We start from the raw sequence: 24123 nt of genomic DNA, 5'->3' as shown, positions 1-24123 counted from the left end.
TGGAGAGGGGAAGAAGAAGAACTGGAAAATTTCAGGAAGAGAGCCAACACCACCGAAATGGGAATAGAATTCACAGGAAATACAAGTGGCAAAAGAAATTGATTTTCTAGATTTGAACATTTATTTTTCAGAAAACTCAGTTAAAACCAAAACATTTAGGAAAAGTAAAGAAGCCAATTCAACTCTATATGCGACCAGCTGTCATTACAATTCAGTGATCAGAACATACCGAAAGGAGAATTCATCAGAGCACGCAGGAATTGTAGTGAACAAAAAACTTTTAAGGAAGAGTACAAAATACTAACGCAAAGATTCAAAATAAGAGGCTATGACACAAAACAGATAGCAAAAGCACAAGAGAAAGTTTTGAAACTGGACAGAGAAAGCATTTTAATCCCCAAAATAAAACCAGCTAAATAAGATTAAATTCATTTCATCACAACTTATTATGCTGCCAACAAAATTCTGAAAAAATGTTTGAAGAAAAATTGGTATTTACTTCAATTGGACTCCAATGTGAATAAATATTTTGATGAGAATCCAACCATTATTTACAAACGAGCCAGAACGATTAAAAACTATTTGAGCCCATCACTTCTTCCAGAGGTAAAAAGGGACAATACAGGAACATGGCTTCCATCACATCCTAAAGGTTTTCACAAGTGCGGTACCTGCAAGTATGCGTTGGATAATTCAACAACTTTTAAGGATGAATATGGAATTACACAAACAATTGAAGATTACATAAATTGCAAGACGAAATTTGTAATATATGCCATCATCTGCCAATGTGGATAAATATATATTGGTAGCACCATCCGAGAACTCAGAATCAGAATACGGGAACACCTATTGACTATTGGAAGCCATGAATCGAATTTACCACTGGCCCAACATTGGCAAAAGAAACACCAGATGGATGACAAAAGAGTACTGAGATTTGTGGGACTTACGAAAGTTTCTTTAGGCCCCAGAGGCGGGGACCAAGAATTAAAATTGAGGCAACAAGAGGCGAAATTAATATGCACATTTCGAGCTGTAGAGAAAGGCCTCAACACGGATAATGAGATGGCATCTTTTTTGTACATTGGGTATAACACATATACTGGACACATTTACTGAAATGAAAAATTGCAGCAAAAAGGAACTGTGAAAATATGTGGGTCCATAACAATAATGATTGGACAATCAGTGAATACATTGTTTAGCATTAATTTGAACATTACTTATGTTGCATACATTTATTCATTTGCATTAAATAACATAGAACTGCAATTCAAGGATAGTTGTCATCAGGGAAGAACCACAATGAATAACACTTGTTCTTATTCATTGATAGATTCAATATGGTAATTAGAAAATGTAGAAACGGCGGTAATCAGGAGCGCCAGAAATAAAGAAAGGACTGCAATCGATGCAATATATTTTTGAGCACATTAAACTGAAGATAAGTGGAGCATTAAGCCATAATTAATGTATTCACATTAGGACAGATGTAACACAATCTGAATGGAATTTAAGATCACAAAAACAAACACGTTGATTTGCATTAATGAAATTAAATCATTTCGAAATTTTAATTATAAGAACCACGATAATCGCACAGGTGGGAAAAAATATAACTCTATTTTGAATCAGCAGTATGGATCTCAAAGATTAAAATTAAGGGTAATACAGAGAATGAAGTAAGCGCTGTCCCAATCCAACATGGCCGCGAGTAAACGCATTGCAGCTGACCTGGGTTGCTAGGCAACCAATATACAAAATGGCATTAGTCAGACAGAGACGCGGAAAACACGAGGCCGGTTTAGCACGGGATGAATAGTGTTAAGGTAAGCTCGCACGGGGGGGCTCAAAAACAAAGGGGTCTGGCTTATCTCACCCACGTGGTAACACATGGAGCCTTTCATAAATTAAATTGGAAAAACATATAATTGTAATACGAGAGCGAAAACAAGGAGTTTTAAAACTGTCAATAAAGTTGGGAGGAACAAAAAAAATAGGACGTGAATACCCGTAACTTTGTAGATGGACCTGGGATTTAACCCGTGAAATTATTTTAAAAGACATAAAGAATACTAGTAGCGAACAGCACAATTAGGTAAGGTTATGTGTCCAGTATATGTTACCATAACAAACGGGTTTTGATGGATTTTTACTTCATACATCGAATATACCTGATAATGAGTAGAATTTAACAACATGTTCTTTTTTCTGTGTTTTAATTAATTAATTCATATTTATTTTTTCTTTATTATTCTTTTTTCTCTTTAACCCTTAACACTCCTACCCTTTGCCCCCTCCTCAAAAATTAGCAATATTTTCTTTTCTCTCATGAAAATTATCTTGAATTTCTGAATGTTTGAATGTTCTTTTATGACATTTAATGCCTCTCATATGACATTAATATGGGGAAATAATGTGATGTGTTTAAATATTGAAAAATATAATTTTCTTGTTACTCTAACAGCCCTGATTTGAAACAGATGAGCAAGTCATCGAAACACATGTAATCACATAGGGCACGAGAAAACCTTGAAATAAACCACAACAAGTGGAGTTTTTTCTGAACACTGAAAAGGAGGCTATATGTCATTCTTTTCAGTAATATGTGAGCGCATGGGACTTAGCAACCCAATAAGTTTGCAGATGGGGCCTACATTACACATGAAATAAGAAGTACAACATAGGTTCCACTAGGGTGCTCAGTGTGTGGTGAAGCCATCAATGAACCTACTAGCCTAGGTGTCACTTACATCCCCCAGAGCATGGGTGGAGGGAGGGGAAGGTAGAGTAGATAGGAAGAAGAGGAAATGACAACAAGTAAAAATGTAGGACAATTGTGCCAAGTGTACACATAAGTGCACACAGGAGGTAGTGGATACACTGTTAGGCATATAGGAAACAGTTGTCAAGTGCAGGGTTTGCTAGAAAGCCAGTGTAGGGGTTTGCCCGCAGGGGGAGGTGACATGGGTTCGACATCACAGAGTTGTCAGATAAGTAATGCAGATTAAGTTTATGTCATGCAGTTAGCTGGTGAAATGAGTAGAAACAGCAGATGCAAAGAGAAAGACTTTGAGTTGCTACCGAACCTGGCAATGGTTCCCCTCAAGTGTCAAGCATGCAGGGAGCATGTTGGAGAGGGAGGCCTCAGGTGAAAAAAGCACTTCTACCAACAATTGCCAATTGCTTTTTTGTAGAAGCGCATGACCCTGAGGGAGGTGGAAATGGATGAGGGAAGAGCTTGTGCATGGACTATATATGGAGTTAGATTTAAAGCTATTGTAGTCCCAGGGGCCAGGAGGCCTTCTGCATAATGCATAGTCTTCTACCTTTATTGCTTGCAGCCACTGGGAGCTATTGGCGACATTGTAATGCAGGACAGTTACCATCCGAAGTCGCGCACTCCCTTTCTGGATGCGTTGCAGAGGGCGGAGAGTGCAAGGACCCACATTTACCAAGAGCCTGTTGTAATAGTGCAGTCTACCAAGAAGTACAACTGTGCAGACAACGATCTTTTGGAAAGTTGCTTTCCCTGGGTCTGATACAATCAATGCTGCTATTCATGCCATTTTTCTACATTTTATGTAGGAGGTGGGTTACTGGGGAAAACATTTCATACTAATGTGGGAAGGGAAAAAAGGAATTCCTGTGTGGACAATACATTGGCCCTCATTACGACCCTGGCGGAAATCGAAAAACGATGGCGGAAATGCAATACCGCCATCGAATAGCGCTCGGTGCGACTATGACCCGTCACCGCAAAGTACGAAGCCATTAGCGACACCGTAGTGAACGCCAACGCTAACTGCACCAAGCACGCGCGCACGCGCCATGCCAAACCGCAAACACCACCATGGTGCAACGGTACGCCAATTCCGACCCTAGCGGACATGCACCTAACGCCATCAGGCATGGCGTAATGTATCATTCCGCCATGGCGAGAAGTACGGCATCGCGAATCAACCGTAAACGGCCCCACTGAGTGCCTGTACACCGCTCCCTGCCCACAAAGTACAACTCCCCGTAGGTGCAATGAAGCCACAATGCAACCATTGAAATGTACAAGTCACCCATGCATGCCAACGAACAAAAGAAACACAACAGGGGCCAATGGGAGCTGCAGGGCACAGATGGCACGAATACAGAAGCCATACCAATGGACATGACCACAGTCCCCCACCAAGAAACGCACGCAAACACAGGCACCTGTGACCAGCAATATTCCGAAAATCACATCATTCCACCAGTCCACCTGGCTGACCGGCATCTGTTACACAAAACCCAATCCCCCGCCCCTGAGCATGACAACATTCAAACTGTCATATTGGCAGCCCCCATCCCTGACCTCACTGGGCTTCGTAGGCAAACGCGGCCAGTACAGTACCACGCAACTAAACCCCGAAGCCGGAACCCGATGCAGATCTCCTCACAATACATCGCCCCCCAAATTGGCATATGCCACATCACTTGCAAAGAAAAACGCTACACGGGCCAAATCCGAATAGAAATTTAATGCACATCAAAATCACCAAGCCCATACAGCCATCAGGCCATGAACTCCAAAACACCAATCACCATTGTGGGCTGCTTCCGCAAGAAATGACCAGCCACTACCTGTGTGTCGCCCTGTTCCCCCATGGTACACAGAGCCACAATCACGTACGAAAAGGCAACATGGAAGCGCACAGAACCGCAGGCCCGTCCCAATGGGGAGGCACTAGTCCAGCTGAAAGGCCGAAATGTTGCTCCGAGCCACCAGTACTGCGTAAGGGCATGTGGCCCATTGGCGATCGTCCCATAAGATCATAATGCTGCTCCACTGATTAACACGAAGCAGCAGGTGTCGGGAGTAAAATCCATCTGCAGGAGTGGCATACAGATGGCAGTGGCAAAAGGGGAGGAGATACCTGTCAACCAAAAGAAAAGAAAAAGAACAGAATGGCCATCAGAACTACATTCCAACTACTCACTTCAATGATCACACGAAATCCACAGCCATATGCATGCTAGCCCAACCAAAAGGATCATCACCACCCCAAAACCACTTGCGACTCATAACCATCTATATCGAGGTGCAAACACCATCACAAACGAGTGTACCTGTGCATGCGTCTGTCAAAACAGATTCCATCAGATGGGAATGTTAACGTGCATGGACACAAGTGTCTGAGGGCGCCTCGAGACAGGGAGGGCTCAACAAGGCCAGATGGACGATGGTCCCACAATGGCAGCCCTGCATCACATAGCGTAGGGGAGGCGGATAGATCCCAAGAAGCCCTGTACATGGCAAACTCTGTATCAAATCACCTGCCCATGCATCCATCCATCATTCCCTCATCCCGGGATCAAAATGCCTGAATAATTACTCACATAACATTAGAAACATCCATTGAGTCCGTGCGTTATGCAGCCTGCTAAATCCACAGTGCCCCAGCCCATTCCAGTGTTGTGAAGTAACATGTTTTTGGGAACGGACGGCCTCATCGCCCACGTAGCTATTGCGCATCCCAAACTATTCATATCAATCATTGCTCCCTCGCCATGGGCCCTGTCTCAAGGACATAGAACAATAGAACGTTACATTTGCAGTCAGACCTGTGGGCATCTCCTCGCCGCTAGCTGGAAACCGAAAGCGCCGCCCCTCGAATTCCTCATTTGCAACATCACGTCGAAAAGGCATCTGTGGCCGTTTGAAATCACTAATTATTCCATCGAGTGCGGCTGTGTGTGAAAATGGCAACTGCCTTCACCCACGAATGGGACGCCCCGCCCGTCGTTGAACCTCGGTGCAGTGATGCATGAGGGTCCACCGTTACTCGAGTACTACGTTCCACTGACCCCTCACAAGTCAGTTCGCGACTGCACAGATAGTATGTGAAACAATGGGACCACAGCAGAATGAACATATCAACCAATCTTACACGGCCATCGGGTACAAATACATGATTGCAATAGCAAGATACAATTCCCCGAATTGCAGCGTTGTGCGCGGGACGTGCTCGGCCAAAGGGGAGAGCAGTTTGCACAGGTGGAATCAATCACCACAGGTGGAGGCCATACAGCCTGAAAACACATAAATTGCACAGCCAGTCTCCTCCCACAACCACACCGAAATGCTACCGGCAGGACTCGCGATGTTGGCCCTGGGGGACCTGATAGCACTGCAAGCGCTCCGACTCCAAGAAGAAGACGAACACCAACTACAACCAGCCGCACGGAGGAGACGCAGGAGGAGGAGGAGGCCAAGGCAGGGCCAGCAAGGGCTGCCAGCACAGCCACTACCACCAGGCAGGCAGCCCGCAATCCCACGCCTCCGAGCACATCCGTTCAACCTCACTGATGAGCAGATCCACACCCTCTACCGTCTGGACCGGGACACCATAACCGCCATTGTGGACATGACACAGGCTGACCTTGTCAGCATGATAGATAGCCCAACCGCCATCCCACCCCTACTGAAGGTGGTGTCTGTACTCCACTTCCTGGCCACAGGCACCTACCAGCACACAGTCGGACAGTTGCATGGCATTTCTCAGCCACTGTTCTCACGGACACTATTGCAAGTGCTCGATGCCCTCCTGAAGCACGCAGACGACTACATCTCTCTAAAACGCTCGGAGCAGGAAATAACCAACACAAAAGTGGGATTCCATGCACTTGCCGGCATACCGGGTTGCATTGGTGCCATCGACTGCACCCATGTTGAATTGGTCGTCCCACATGCCATGGAGGCCCAGTACCGCAACCGAAAACAATTTCATTCCCTGAATGTACAGATGGTGTGTGACTCCAACAGGATCATTACACATTGTTGTGCCCGATTCCCTGGATCAACCCATGATTCGATGGTCTTGAGGAACTCTACAATACCACGCTACATGGAGCGACACGCAGGGAACAGATCCTGGCTACTCAGTGAGTCTCATTACATGCATGATGATGTGGGGTATGTGAATTGGCATTGACCTGCCAGGAAGGGGGGGGGGGGGTGTGCGTACGTATCAATGGCATTCCACATCATACGTTTCTCGTCCACATACAGGTGATGCTGGATATCCACTGAAGAGATGGCTCCTCACACCAGTCCGGAACCCACGGGACCAGCATGAGGAGGACTACAACCATGCCCACTCACGTACCCGTGTCGTCATTGAACAGGCATTCGGCCTACTGAAGACCCGTTTCCGCTGCCTCAGCAGGTCTGGCGGGGCACTCCTGTACCGCCATGAGAAGGTTGCAAAGATGGTGATGGCATGTGTCATGCTCCACAACATGTGCGTACGTAGAAATGTGCCCATGCCCCCTGACGCAGAACTGCAAGCACCTGATGATGGTCATGATGAGGGTGGGGATGTGGCAGCACCTCATGGAGTCTGCGAGGCACCGGAGGCCCGTGACATTCGTCAGCATCTCATTGATGTATGCTTCTAGCACTCACGCCTGGTGGCTGATACATGGACACGGGACTCGTGGCACTGCGTGTGTCTGGGACATGCACAATATGGACTGTACGCCTATGATGGCCTAGTACACAAAGATCAATGTCCACACTTCTCATTGGTTGATCGTGCACTTTTTATGGCATATGTGATATCATGTTGAACACCCTATCGACCCGCCACCCAAGTGAGCCCAACACACCCCCTCCACCCTCCTACCTCCCCCCCGAACACCAGTGTCCAAAGATGCTCATTGTAAGTGGGCTGTCGCTATTGCATGCCCCCTCTGCGGGTATCAGGGGCACCCCTGCCTGTGGAGCGCAGGTTCCTCCCAGATCTACGTTGGGGGCTGCCCTGGACGGAACTTGCAACGGATGATGTGTCTGCCTGCTCACGTCCATGCATGTCCCTAAGGGTTTGCGAGAGCTCAGTGAGCACACGGCGCACTGCGGCAAGTTCGGCACATACGTCTTTGGACGTCGCATGCAGTTCCCCCCTCAGGCTCTCGGTGCTTCTCTCAATTTGTGCCCTTAGCGTCTCTGTACCTCTCTCCATTTCTGCCCTAAGTGTCTCAGTTGATGTTTCTATGTCTGCCTTAGTGCCCCCACATTCATCGGCATGGTCCTTGAGGAGTGTGGCCAGTTGCTGCTGTTGTTCGATCAACTGGTCGAGGGACTGTTGCCTCTGCTGGGCCATGGCCATTTGCGGGGGTGTCACAGAGGGGCTGTTGTCCTCATGTTGCCTTGCCACAGGGCTTGTGGGGGATGGCCAGTCGTCGTCTGGTGGGTGCCCCTGCGTGGTATCCTCATGTTGTACGGGATGGAACAGACAGGGGGATTGGGACAGGTCATGGATGGATCTGACTTCGGCATCCCCGTTTTCTGTGTCCGAGCATGCTGCCATCAATGGGGTGTCACCTATGGTGCTGCTGCCACCAGAGGCAGTGCCTTCTGTGGCATCCATTGGGGGGACCTGTGGTGGTGGTGTTGTGGGCATGCTGGCTGCTGGGGTGCCTGTTGATGTTCCCTCCTCTGTGCTGCCACCTGATTTGTGCTGCTGCCGTGTCTTGATGCGTGCAGCTGAGGTGGAGGGTCTCTGGCCGTTGGTCTTGGCCCTCTTTGCAGGTGTGCTGGTAGGGGTGTCCTGTAGCTCGTCGTTTGGATCGGACCCTGTGGTGGAGTAAAGGAGGGCGAGGGTTATTGATGGGTCTGTGGGAATTGGAATGGCATTGTATCACATGCATTGGGGTGGTACCTGAGGGTGATTTGGGTGGGGGCCTTGGAGGTGCTTTGATTTGTGTGTGGAGTGAGGGTGCAGTTGTCTGGCAGCCTGCAGTTAGGGTGTGCCTGCTGCACGTGTAGTGCGTGTATTAGGGGTTTTTAATTATTTATGTATTTATTGTGGGTTTTAACGTGCGCTTGCAGGCCGATGTGTGTGGACGTTCTCCTGGACATGTGTTTCTGTTGCACTATGTGGACGCATGGTACTTCACATGGATGGACTGTGTGGATTTGGCATTGTTTTATCTGGCCCACCTACCTGAATCTTCGGATGTCTGCACTCCTTTCTCCATCCCTCCGACTCCCTCTATGCTCTCCATTCCGATGGTGGAGGCACAGATTTCTTCCCAGGGGGTCAACTTGATGGGTGATTCAGGACCTCCCCCGGTGGCTGTGGCAATGTTGCGGTTGGCAGAGAGTATGCTGCGGACGCGTATCCGCAGGTCGTCTCATCGCTTGCGGAATTGCTGTGGGGTGCGGGGTGCGGTCCCCACCGCACTTACCCGCTGTGCCACCAGAGCCCATATGGCCTTCTTGTTTGCAAGTGCCGTTCTGGTCATTTGCGTGGAGAAGACGACGGCAGCATTCTCCTGGAGGGTCTCTGTTAGCACGGTGAGTTCCTCACGGGAGAAGTGGACCTGCCGCTTGCGGTCGCACGCTTTCTTCGCTACTTTTCCCATTTTTCTTGGTTTCGCTAGGGTGGTTGACGGGTTGGGGTGTGTTTCAGGGTAGTGATTTTAGTGGTTGTGTGGTTTTAGTGTATTTATAGGTGTACGCCGGGATGTTTCCCGTTCCGGGCCCATGTTTTAACTTCCGTTTCCGTATATTTCCGGCCACCGTACTTTCCGGTAGGCGCACACTGCGGTGACCGCTAAGAGGGGTGGCGGTATTGCACCTAGGGCGCCGTACGGCGGCGGTGTGGGCCGTTTTGGGGTCATTTCCGCCATCGCGGACTTTGCACTTCCGCCATGCCGTGGTGCTCGTGCCCGATGGGTCGGAATGGGCCGCACTTTGCTCCTTCGTGCAATGGCGGAAACGCTATTTACGCTGTGGCGCTCCGGTCAGTCGCTTTCCGCCAGGGTCGTAATGAGGGCCATTGTATGATATGGGTCAATGCAAACTTTGGAAGCACATATCACTAATGTGCTACTTCATTGTAGGGGATGGGAAAAAACGAGTATGCCTCTAAAGACCGTAATGGCATCTCAGTGTCAGATACCAAGCGCAGAGGTACTTATAACACAGTAATACACATAGTACACAAACATTTTTGGTAGTGGGTGGGCAGATGGATAAATGTGGAAGCACACATTTTGGAGTGTATTTCCGGAATTTGTAGTGAGCGTGCTGGCAAGTGACAGTACAGTAGCAGGCTGATTTTCTAATGGTACCCATTAAGTGTTGTGCAGCACAGCCATTGTTAGATGGTAATGTCTTCAACGGCATTGGTGGAATTGTGTGTGGCCATTTACCCATACCCAATGAGGTGGTGCTGGACAAAAGGCAGTGGAAAGGGAAGAAGGACTGGTCCTTGTTTCCTGGGGTGCGACTCGCACAGTACTTTGGGAACCGCACGTGTGAGAATCTGCGCTTTTCACATTGTTGTCCAATGAACAGGGGAGTTTCGGCATTATCCAATCAGGTACTGTGGGTGTGGTTTGCTGGAAGGGGCGTTCACACCACTGTACATCATTCTCTGCATAGTGAGGCTGGTTGAAATGGCGAAACCTATTGTGTTGTGTAAAGGTGATGCCTTTCTACCACATCTGCATGAGTATGCCCTGGAAAGAAATTTTGCTTGGAATTTTGGATTGGAAGGAGTGGTCAAATTGTGGAACAGCGTGTACGAGTGCAGTTTCGCCAACATGGATACACTTTGCAAACACCTGGCAAATTTAGGAAGCGGCGACGTGATCACTATCCACTACGGCGGCATGCACATGGCTTTCATGACTTGTTTAGCTTTGTTCCATCAACTAAAGAGGTTTCTACAGCCAGTGAAGAGGCTTTCCCCCACTGCCAATGTAATGTTTTCATTGCTAGTACCACAAAGAGTGTGGGCCACTGATCACGGGTGTTGTTCCGAACCAGGCGCAGGAAGGTGCCTCATCAACAGAAGCATGAATACTTTTTTGTCCGCTGCTGGGATGTTTTCTACAGCAATTAACTCGTTTGTGGTGGAAATGTGGATTTTTTCCAACCAGTTGGCATTTCTTTGTTTACCATTGGTAATGCTGTTGTGTTTGCCCGTCTACAAGATGCAGTGAAGAATTGCTTCACCAATGTCGGCACAAGGAAACAGAATTTTTTTCTTAAAAGGAAAAGAAGGTCTTCCGCTAGAAGGCTTTAGAATAAACAAACTACAAAAGCTCTTCTAAGATGCGCCCCTTACAACAAACATCCTCTACCCTGGTTGCATGTTATGCCCCCACGCTTGGACGCAGCACGAAAGCTACATCCGGACATTTTCAGAATGATGCAATGGAAATGGGACTATGAAGCTATAGGCATTGTGCAATACCATATCAAGGCAGCCTGTGTACGCAGAGGACTATTGTACAGAACTGCTACTGTTACGTGCAGACGTCTTCATTGTCGTTGGTGGAAGCGTGTGGAACTTTTCAACAGTACGCAATGACAGTGTGCTGCAAAGAAGAAACTGGAAATGCTACAAGAAATGTTTGTGCTTTATTTGGGAAGGCCGTCGCCGGACTTGGGTACACGCACACGTGTATACTCCCTTTTTCTGGAACTTACTAATGACATTGCACCATTGGGGACTATTGCAGCTGTGGGTGTGGGTGTCACAAAGGCCCATGAATATTTTTCACTATTACTGTGTGTACCTAGGCACAGTTACATGGCTGGTACTAGTTGCAGATGCACTGTAGGTGAGCAGATGTGTTGCCCCATTACTTGCAGGGCAAACCTATGAGCCTGACTCTGCTGCTCAGTGTGACAGGAAAGGACATTCATCATTTTCTCCCCTACTGTGCGTATTCAACCAGAGTGAAATAGTTGGTTGTAGTTGCAGACGCACTGTAGGATACCACTTTTCGACATTCCAGCATTGTGGAAAGTGCAATACACCCAATTTGTTCTAGAAATGGTTTCAAGAGACAATCTTGCACCCCAGCCTACCCAAGCATGTGACATGCATTTGTGACATACTGCTGAAGAATATTCAGAGGCCCTCTGCAGTGTTTCTGTACTGTGTGCGGTATGACTAAATGTATAGACAACTGACTGATATCTTATGAAAGTCTTTAAAGCACTTTGCACAGACCCCTACCAGTGAATGTGTACCTTGTGAGGTCTGAGTGACTGTGTAAGAAAGTCAGTGATGTGTTCTTTGAGCCTTTATGCATCTTGCACAAATCCCCACTACTGTCTCTGTTCCTTGTGAGATCACATTGCATGTTTAGGAAAGTGAGTGATATATTATGTTTTCTTAATTTTTTTATTTAATCATTAGGATTTCCAAAGCGCACTACTAGGCCAAGGGCTTTGAGGTGCTGTTCCGTGATATTGTCTTAGTTACATGGATGTGTGTTATTTACATAGGGATACTTGGCTCTTGGTTACAGTTATGTAATTTTACAAAGACCTTACACACAAGCAGATCCTTTGGCCAATACGAACAAACAAGATTACAATCAGTGTGCAACAGAAAAGTCACTTTACAGTATAACTGTCCTAGCAAAGACTCTCCTGCTCACTGCCACCAAGGAAAGAAGTCTCTCCTTCCTCTCCATGAAAGAAACATTGCATTATGAAACCCATTCCAATTAACTAGTACAAAAAGCATTGATGACTTGTTTGGTGGAATTATGAAATGAGCTGGAAAATCATACGTATGATAAATCAACCTACGTGTACTTTGCACCTCCTGAAGATTCACACTTTCTGGTGAAACTTGTTTACAGTACTTAGTCGTGTATAACTAAGGACTGTTTTCTGGAATTATTTTAATGTTGATGTGTCATACTGTTTAACTACAGATTGCCCCATGTTGACATACTTGTGCTTGTTTGGCAGTAGTTGTTGTGAGTGTGAAATGTAGCACCTGCTAACTGTTGCCTGTTAAGCTGGGCAGGCCCTTCTCTGCTACAAGCTACAAGAAAAAAACTTAGTTAAGTGGACATTATGGTTAAGTTGCACTAATAAAAACCTATGAAATTCAATGGATAAACGTTGTTACAGGCATCAGTGGGTGCGTCCGAAGTCCGCGGACACCAGGTTGCCTTCTAAACCAATCAGGGTCTGGTTGGCGGACCAAACAGGGAAATGAGTTTGTGGACCGGACACAGATATCACTATTTTTTTTTACTTACTTTTTGGTCATTTAAAAAAAAAAAAACTACTAGATGCATTTACACCAAATTAACAAAAGCACGCTTTTTGGGAGAAAGCCACTGCTCTTGCTGCAAATTTGGTGAAAATCCGTCAAGTGGTTTGCGCTGTAGGCGTGAGCACAGTTTTTTCCCATTATGTCTAAGGAAAAATGTTGGGACCCCCCTACAACTTAGCCCCCCTTGACGAAACCTCAAAAAACTCGGCAAAATAATTCAGATTGGACCATATCATCTTTTGCAAAGTTTGTGAGGATTTGTCCACAGGGGACGAAGTATAAGTCGCCCAAAAAGTGTTCTTCCTATGCGTTGAGAAACTTAACCATAACTACACGATATATATGCATTTTATAATGCAGCAATAGCTGCCCTATAGCTAAGGTGAGTCAGACTTCCATAGTAACCTGACAAACTTCTATTGTTAATAACATTTAATTTTGTGTCGGATTAGGACGAAATGCTGAAGTTGGTCAGGGATGCATAGGCCCTTCCAACCTGCAAAGTTTCATTAAGATCTGTAAAAAAAAGAAAAAAACATGTATTAAGAAGACAAAAAAAAAAATAATGTTGCAGCCTACTTCTCATTAACTTTTCCAGAGACAAACAAGGTAATTTTTTGGCAGTCCACATTGCCCAAACCGCATGATTGATTTGGACCAGATTTGAAATGACTTGGCATGAAGTGCTTAAAAGAGGCTTTTTTTGCTGGTTTGGGGTTATTCCATGCAGTAGTTTTTTAAATATTTTACAGAGAAGGGGGTACCCTCTCGGATAATGACCAAAACCGGGGGTTTTTACATATGAAACGTACGCCAACTTTTTGTTTCTCAATGCCAGAGATTGCCACAGCTATTGTCAAGGATATCTGAAAATGAAAAGCAGGAAAAAAGCCATTTACAGGTCAACATAATTGCAAATGTCATTAATCTATAGGTGGGGGTTGGCTAGTGGTCACCAGGTTAAATATGGGAGTTGGTGAAACACAAAGAATTTCTGTAACCTTGTCTAGATCCAGAAGCAAATTGCACCACAGAAACTATGTGTGTTGTGGGGGAAAAAGAGATGGTACGGAAGGTGAAGAGGCCATCTGGGGAGTGTGGGAAGCTGGCACAGATGATGAGGTACTTGGTGAGGACCTGGGTGGCAAGAAAACATTTCTTTCCACACGTTTTTCCAATACGTGCGGCTACAATAAACTAAAAATAACCGTGGCTATCTGTAGTTCATATATGAATTGACTACAGACAGCTATAGAAAAAAAGATGTTTTGACAGGTACAGTGATGTTGGGGTAAAAACTCACTGGCCAGTGGCACAATAGATATCCGGGACTCCCATCTAGGCAGTAACCTGGACTGACCCTGCTTAACTTCAAAGCAAGGTAGCAGCTGGTACACTGAGGCAATTTTGCCTAAAATATAGGACAAGTTAACAGACCAATTAGAGCAACATGGCCTGCGGGGCTAGGCACTTTCTTCACTTTGAAGCTAAGTGGGGTCAGCCCTGGTTACGACATGGATGGGAGACAGTACACAGTTCCGGAATGTGTGCATTTTCTTAGTTTTAAATATCACATAACACACTAAGAAAACCAGCAACATTTGCATTATTCTAATTTAAAATGTGCTAATGTCAGTCCTTGAATGTATTGCACTTAGAGACAATTTATTTGCCTTTTGCTGACTTGCATTCTGGTATTTTTAGTTTCCCAGTCAAGATGGGTGGAATAATGCAACAATTGTAAAATGTGTGCCTAACATAGTTCAATAATGTATATACTTGAGTAACAATATGGTATGTGTACTTTTCAAGTTATATTTAAAAGAAAAGAATTGTTCAGAGCCAGACATGTGGGTGAGGGGGGGAAATGAAAGGGCTTGTAAATCATGAGTATTTGCCCGCGATGTGGCAAGACAGTTTCTAATTCTGGAAACTGGTGCAGTTATTTGCCCCTGATTGTGTTTCATATTTAGGGCACAAGGACACATGTGGGTGCACAGCATAACTCTTTTTCAGATGGTGGGTGCAACCCCTTGTTTTTTTTTGAGGATGGCAAGCTTGCTCAAGTATTTTACTATCAGGATGTTATTCAGGTTGTCAAGTTCCCAGTGCAGATGCTTACCCACAATACACACACATTTGTTTCATATTGGGTTTTTGTTTTCATGGGAAAACTGCATGACAGATTGCTTGGTTAAAAGGTGAGCACCTTCAATACTTTGCCAGCATATTTATTGGAAAATTTGCTCTCTTAGATTATTTTTCTGGTGTTCATTACTTTTTAAGTCCAATGCTATTTTGTCTTGCACACTTTCTTCTATATGTAGGGTCAAATGAACTATAAGTGCATATGTCACTTTAAGATATATGTTAACTTACTGTGCTTAAAATGATGGGTGCCAGAATTGGTCACTATGGGGCAAAAGTACCTGGGCATATGTTAATATTGCAGACGGTTTGTTACTGCTAAAAACATTGTCAGATCCCAAAGCCTGCAATCCTTTATATATTACAATACCACTGTCAAAGCAGGTCAAAATCAGTGTGTGATTGATGAATGTGATAGGGTGTTAGTTGAAGCAGTACACAGTGTTTTTTTCAGTTTTACTTGTAACCATAATGTTAACAATGTTTTTTCACTAACTTTGATAGGTTTTTCTTAGTGCAACTTAACCATAACGTCCCATTATCAAAGTGTTTTCATCATTGAATTGCATATGTTTTTATCAGTGCACCATTAGTCTGCTACATGTTTCTTACTTTTTACTCACCCCCCAATGTAGCAGCTTTAAAGTCTGCAGCCAGTACGAATACCCACGGACAGAATGTAGCATTCACAAAGTCCAGAAGCAGAGGGGACAACAGACAATAACCAACAAACGTATATGCATAAAACAATGTTAATTATGTTTACTGCACCCAAATACACTTTTTTGTACAAATGATGACTTAAAATGTATGCATTATGTTGTATTTATAACAGACAATAGGCCTCATCACGAGTTGGGCGGTAACGCCGATGCTATTAGCGCCGGCGCTAATAACCCTACCGCCAAACCCTCCGGCGCTATTAGTGCCAGATCACGGGTTTGGAGGAAGGGTTATATCCAATCCCCCCTTGGTCCCACTCAGGAATACCTCATTCCCCATTGGGCCCAATGGGGAAAATTTGGGCTATTACCGCCGGCGGATTTTCCGCTGGTGGTAATCGCACTGAAAATCGGCAATTTTGACACATATTTCCCCCCAGCTTAGAGGTGGGGGGAAATCCGCCAAAGCCATGATCTGTTGGACCCTTAAATGCAGCAGTAACAGCGCTGCCGCCGCATTTAAGGGTTACCGCCAGACTCGTGATGAGGCCCAGTATAATGTAATGCATCAAGCATAGACAATAAACTCATATTATCACTTCAATAGAACTGTTCATTGAGTCTAACAAACAGCAAGTGATTGTTCTAAAACAATCTCTCCCCAAACAGTAAGTACACTGTATTTATTTCGTTAACATCAGCATTCATTATGTAAACATGTATTATTAAAAGAAAACACTATTTTTCATTTTGACAGAAATGGCAAACACACTTCAGTGGTCAGAGGAGAACTTTCTAAAAGAAGAAATGACTGATGATAACATCTGTAATGGTATACAATACATCTTTTAATATAAACATATGATGTAATTTATACAGACCTCACTAAAATAATATGTTTTTTTCTTACAGTACATAGTTCTCATGAAGAAACCACACCCCAATTTAAGTATACACAATCCCAAGACTCACAATTAGAAGCCCTATCCCCAACTGTACATAATCAAATCATGAATTTTTCTGCAAAATTGAATGAACTAAATGATGATTTTAAGGAACTTTAACAATATGTCAAAAATCATGTCATTAAACATGTTCCCTATCACTGTCTTCCTTGCACCTGTCCCCCTGTCCCCAGCAATCATCCCCATCAAATTCCCAAAAGTTTAATCAAAGACGCTTTGATGAAACTGCACTCCCTTCCTCCCTGATCATTATTGTACAGAAAGTCCTAACTCGCCCATTTAGGTTTGCCATTCTGATACCTGAATCCGTTCATAAACACATGTATTTTTTATACTATAAAGGTGTTGTATATATGTCTTTAAAAAATAAAAAAATAAACATTATGAGTCCGCGGACATGACTGTTTGGGGTATCAGCACTCAAAATGGAGGTGCCCCCGACAAGCACGTTGTTCGGACTTGTCCGGTTTCGAATGATGCACTTTTAATTAGTCTGTGAATACAGCACCTGTTCTAGGGACACTCAGTGCATGCGCTCTATGTCTACTGCCTGATGGGTGTCCCCGGATGGCCCTCAGGGTCACAGACTTCCCTGGACATCATCATGGGACTGCACCTGTGTGGCAAGATGGCCTGTCCACAAACAGTGTCCGTACTCCGTGAAAAAAAGTGCATTATCCCCTAATCTAGGTTGTTTCAAGCTGACACTTTAGCCTTCCACAGCTCACAGACGCATTTTTGGTTTTGGTCAATCTGGCAACCTTTTACACCTTTTCAAGGCCTATTTGTGATTCAGAAGGGACCCATCTATTTATTTTCCTCATTCTCAATCTGGCTATCCAGTAGAGAGCACCAGGACACACCTGTTGTGGAGATTACCTGCAATACTTCATCAATGGCATCTGCTAAGGCTATTCCTCCTCACCAACCACCACCACCATCACCATCTTAAGGACCTGGATAGGGCTACAGGTGTGGTGATAGAGGTGATAAGGATCAAGAGGATGATGAATATGAAGTGAAGGAAGTCCCTATCTGCAGTATTCGGAGAGAGTCCTGGGTGTTACGATTTTCACCACCGTTGGAAATGTGCAGCCAAGGTTGTATGCAGTGAGTGCAAAGTTGCACTCAGTCATGGAAAACTGTGGCTGTATTTCCACAGCACCACCTCCATGCAGTGCCACACCAAGTCCAACCACCTGGGTGCTGTGAGTAAGGCAGTACCTTTCTCAGGGAAAAGTAGGTTGACACCTTCTACCCTATCTTCTTCAACTGCTCCTGTTTCCACAAAGGATACTCCTTTGGGGCAGAGGGTCCAAGATTCAGCCTCACAAGCCATACAGAATGCTGTCGACCCTTACCTTTCGAGGGTCACAGTGCTATGTTTGTACTGTGAAGCAGCGATCTGTAGGGGGGAGCAGTATCAGAGTGCTTTTGAAGCCACGGTCAAGGAGCACAAGAAACACTGCCCCCTACCTGGATAAAGGCATGCCCAACATCTTCCTCTGTCCACCTGCCCCTTGGTCTCTGTGGCTGGTGCCCATTCCATCCCTTCCTTTTCCTGCCCTTCCCTCCCCCACCTTACCTTGCCTCACCTGGAAAACATCACAAAAAATTCAAAACAAAATACGAAACCAATAAACCTAAATAAAAATGGTTACTTTAGGAGCCATGTTTCCCAGTTAAAAAATAGAAGTGGGAAAACAAGTCACAGGCCCCCTTGGAGTCTGCAAAGTCCGCGAACAGTGCAGTACTCTGTGGACACATACACATTTCCAATCATGGGGGGGGGGGTGAAAATTATTTTAATTGATTTTAAAACTTTTTTTGTCTTTTCAACTTTTAAATATTTTTGGGATTATTTTGTTTGCTATACTAGACTAACAAATATTCTACACAACGTAATTAGTATGTGTTCATTAAAACTGCTTTAATGGATTTTGAATGTTTTCCAGAAAAATCTGGTTGCCCACATCAGTTGGATGGACTCCATCTCTCCGAAAAATGTTGACAATATGAAACGTAATGTTCTCATCTTGAAAAGATGTCATACCAACATCTCGCAAAAAAAGCACACACCGCTTTATTCACGTTGCACCTTGCTTTATCTATTTGCGGACAAAATACATTTTAACGCATCCACATTTGTCTCTGAACAATCCGAGAAAATATCATTTTGGGATTTGGAAACATTTAATCAACTTTCCAAATGTGTGCTTAATTACAAACTGCAAAGAAATTCCAGTAACGCACCTCAAACTCTTCCCTCCACAATGAAGAATAATGATGTCTGGATGTTTTAAGTGAACCATATTCTGACAAAACAGGAGCAGATCCACCTACTTGTACCCTCGCAATCGATACCCTCACACTTCAAATTCATGGAACCCAAGATTTTGACCCAATCCACAGTGCTGAACATAGAACTTCAGCCAATGGATCCAAGAGTCCCACAAAATCCATACACTCTGCCTCTTCAAAGACATAGCCAGAGCCATTTTCAGTGCTCTCAAACTCCTGCAAACAAAACTCCTGCTACCCTCTTTTCCTGTACACCACAACCAGGAAACCTGTCCGTGGTCTCTGCAATCCCCTTTCCATGCCAGGTATCCTCCCAAGACAATATATTGCGCTGCCTGCCGACAGAACATCCAATTGAAGGGGGTGGGGTGGTTCAAATTTAATTAAAACAATTTCTTGTACAATGGTGGCTGTTAAAAAAGCCATTTTGTTTTTTCAGTTTTGCATTTTGTTTTTCTTTTTCTGATTTTTATTTCCTAGAACTACTGTATATGCACTGTACATATTTTTCATAAACTTACTCAGTGCATTTTGAATATTTACAAGAAAAATCTGATTCCAAAATCAGTACAATTCACTCCATCACTCTGAAAATTGTTTGCACCACCCAGCTTGATGTTTTTATTTTCAAAAGATGGCATGCCTAGACCATTCAAAAAATCACAAACACCTTTTTTTACAAGGTGTCTATCTTCTTCTTGCTGTGCACAAAACACATTTGGACATCTCCATAATTCCCTTTGATGCATGTTTGAAACAATATTCTATCCACATGGAAATAGTTAAATTAAGCCTCGGACTATGTTGTTTAAAGCAACCTGCAAATATAGTGGAGTAATGTTGCCAAAACTGTTTCCTTCACAAAAAACAGCAATAATATCTTGGCATTGAAAGTGAGCCATAGTCTTACAAAATTATAGTAAACTCACCCAGTTTAGCCCAGACACTATGGAGCCGATTCATGGAATTAATGTGCGCTGAAATTTTCAGCGCAAGCGTGCGAAAGCGTGCGAATTGCAGTGCCAGTGCGAAAATCGCAGCGAAACCCGCGCACAGCGATTCCTGGAAGTCCATGCGCGAGGAAATTCCAAGATGTGCGCCGAAATTCTGCGTGGCGCACGCTGGCGCACACGTCTCCAACAAAAGAAGGAGGAACAGGGGGCGTGACACACGGAATGGGGAACAACTCGTGAAAATGTGGGCGTCACGGGGGAAGTACAGGAGGCAAGTGCCTGGAACGCCCACACGCTCGCATACAACACGTATTCATGGAATTGAATAGGGCAAACCAGCGCACGGGCAAAGACGCCCACAGGCCTAAACACGTCCGCCACACGAAGGCAGGCGGTAGCGTCCCTGCGCATGAAAAAAATGTGCGCTAACAAAAATCACGTACATACAGCTATGATGAATGTCCCATACTGTGTCCCTCTAGGACAAATGACATGCAAAGGGGTACGCGACAAACACGGACACCCGCTGTGTGAAAAATAGCGTGTGCGTTTATTTGGGGGGTGAGCAGGAAGTTTCACACGCAATAGGCCTTGGGCGAGTGGGGTACGTTTTTTAACTGGGGTTCGCGTGGAGTTTCATACGTGATTGGATCCTGGTATGTGTATGTCTGGATGCGCGGCAAGTTTCACACGCGAAAGGGCCTGTGCGAATGGGGTACGTGTATTTCTGAGGTGCGCGGGAAGTTTCACACGCGATAGGGCCTGTGCGAGTGGGGTACGTGTATTTCTGGGGTACGCATGGAGTTACACACGTGATAGGCCCTGTGCGTTTGGGGTACGTATATTCCTGGGGTTCGGGGAAATCTCACACGTGATTTCAGCAGGATACGTGTATTTCGGGGTGCCGGGAGTCCTACACGTGAATTGGCAGTGTGGGTCCTCCCAGGTGTTCCCTCTACACCCTCCACGGCCCCTGCAGGCAGCCCACACCACAGGGGACGACGCTGCACCCCTGGTCATGTCCCGCAGGCAGCCCATCCACCATGGGCATGTCCCCCAGCCAAGCCATATGTCACCTTGCACTGCTGATCACGTAGCATGACCCCCTGCACCCCCATCCCCCAGCAGTGCAGGGCACCTGCCAGCAGGCCCCCACACATGTCCGCCAGCACCCCCACCCCCCAGCAGTCAGGGGCAACTGCCAGGAGGCCCCACTCATGTCCCACTCATGTCCCCCGGCACCCACACCCCCCAGCAGTCAGGGGCACACCTGCCAGCAGGCCCCCACTCATGTCCCACTCATGTCCCCCAGCACTCCCACCCCCCAGCAGTCAGGGGCACATGCCAGTAGGCCCCACACATGTCCCACACATGTCCCCCTGCACCCCCACCCCCCAGCTGTCAGGGGCACCTGCCAGCAGGCCCCACACATGTCCCCCTGCACCCCCACCCCCAGCAGTGCAGGGCACCTGCCAGCAGGCCACCACACATGTCCCCCAGCACCCCTACCCCCAGCAGTGCAGGGCACCTGCCATCAGGCCTCCACTCATGTCCCACTCATTTCCCCCAGCACCCCCACCCCCCAGCAGTCAGGGGCACCTTCCAGCAGGCCCCCACTCATGCCCCACTCATGTCCCCCAGCACCCCCAACCCCAGTAGTCAGGGGCACCTGCCAGCAGGCACTCATACATGTCCCACACATGTCCCCCTGCACCCCCACCCCCGATTAGTCTGGGGCACCTGCCAGCAGGCCCCCACACATGTCCCCCTGCACCCCCACCCCCCAGAAGTCAGGGGCACCTGCAAGCAGGCCACACACATGTCCCCTTGCACCCCCACCCCCAGCAGTTCAGGGCACCTGCCAGCAGGCCCCCACACATGTCCCCCAGCACCCGCACCCCCAGCAGTGCAGGGCACCTGCCAGCAGGCCCCCACTCATATCCCACTCGTGTCCGCCAGCACCTCCACCCCCCTGCAGTCAGGGGCACCTGCCAGCAGGCCCCCACACATGATCCCCAGCACCCCCACCCCCCAGCAGTCAGGGGCAGCTGCGAGCAGGCCCCCACACATGTCCCCCAGCACCCCAACCCCCGAGCAGTGCAGGGCACCTGCCATCAGGCCCCCACTCATGTCCCAATCATGTCCCCCAGCACCCCCACTACCCCAGCAGTCCGGGGCACCTGCCAGCAGGCCCCCACTCATGTCCCACTCATGTCCCCCAGCACCCCCACCCCCCAGCAGTCAGGGGCACCTGCCAGCAGGCCCCCACACATGTCCCCCTGCACCCCCACACCCCAGCAGTGCAGGGCACCTGCCAGCAGGCCCCCACACATGTCCCCCAGCACCCCACCCCACAGCAGTGCAGGGCACCTGCCAGCAGGCCCCCACTCATGTCCCACTCATGTCCCCCAGCACCACCACCCCCCTGTAGTCAGGGGCACCTGCCAGCAGGCCCCCACACATGTCCCACACATGTCCCCCTGCACCCCCACTCCCCAGCAGTCAGGGGCACCTGCCAGAAGGCCCCCACACATGTCCCACTGCACCCCCACCCCCCAGCAGTCAGGGGAACCTGCCAGCAGGCCCCACATATGTCCCCCTGAACCCCCACCCCCCAGCAGTGCAGGGCACCTGCCAGCAGGCCCCCACACATGTCCCCCAGCACCCCCACCCCCAGCAGTACAGGGCACCTGCCAACAGGCCCCCACACATGTCCCACACATGTCCCCCTGCACCCCCACCCCCTGGCAGTCAGGGGCACCTGCCAGCACGTCCCCACACATGTCCCCCCCGCCAGGTCATCACACTCCAGACCCATGCCCCTCATGGCCACCCAAATCCCACCCCAGTCCAAACACCCCACATTGAATTCCCAAAGTCATGATAGAAAATAAATAACCAGCATGGCCATGAATCAATGTCCCTCAGACCCACGCAATGGTGACACGACTGTGAAAAGATCAACATTGTGACATGCACAAAACAAATGAGATATGACCACATCAGTAAAGTATATAATAAATGTGTATTCAATAATTAACCAAACGAATAAAAAAAAATCACACAATAATGGAAAAAAATAAAGAAAAAGCTGCATGTCCAAAATATTCAAAATATTCAAAAAAAAATGTGTGAAACCAGAATCCAAATCAATCCAAAAGCAAATGGGTCCAAAGAGTCTGTCCGTCCAAATAAAGTGTAAAAATAAGACACATCCATTGATCCATGGTAAAAAAGAAACTTAAATTAAGTGAAATCCAGTGTAGAACTATATACAAAGTACAAATCCAGGGTCCATGAGCCCAACCATTGAAAGGAAACCTACAAAAACCCTACCTAATGAAAAACTATATACAAAAAGGTGGGGCATTGTCCAAGCACCCCAAATGAAATGAAAACCAAAAGGAAACCTAACACTAATTAACTATATACAATGGCAGCGGGCTAGTCCGACGGCTCACTTCCTGATTTCCCGGGCCAGGGCATCATCGAACTCCTGCTCAATGTCCCGGAGGCGGTCCTCTTCTAAGGCCCCGAGGGTTCGCAGGGACGATGACATCTGGACCTCCAGGTCCCTGCGAATTGCCTCGAGGCACTCGGCCCGCCTCAGAGCCCTTTGCATGGAGTTCTCCGCCCTGACCATCGTGAGCCGTGCCTCTTCCGCCCGCTGCCGCTCTGCATCTATAGCCTGGCCTAACCGCTGCCACACGGAAGACACTTCCCGTCCTGGGTCCTTCTGCCCTCCAGCCGATGCCTGCCCCTCTGATGTCGAAGGCCCCGAGCCATCATGGCTCCCACAGTGTTGCTGCTGCTGCTGTGCCTGTGCCCTTGCCCTGGCTCCTGCTGCCTGCACATCCTCCTATGGCTGGGGTGCAGTTGTTGAGGTGGCCACCCCTGCTGGACGTTCGACTCCCGACTGTGGCAGGGATGTGTCCTCCACCAGCCTGGCAGCACGGTCAGAGTCAGCGCTACAGGTACCCAGGTGATACATGGGTGGGAAGATGGCACTGTTAGGGAGAAT

This window comes from Ambystoma mexicanum, chromosome 2q, assembly GCF_040938575.1.
Source record: "Ambystoma mexicanum isolate Mex_15411 chromosome 2q, UKY_AmexF1_1, whole genome shotgun sequence".
NCBI lineage: Eukaryota > Metazoa > Chordata > Amphibia > Caudata > Ambystomatidae > Ambystoma > Ambystoma mexicanum.
Note: the sequence above shows the minus strand (reverse complement) of the source record.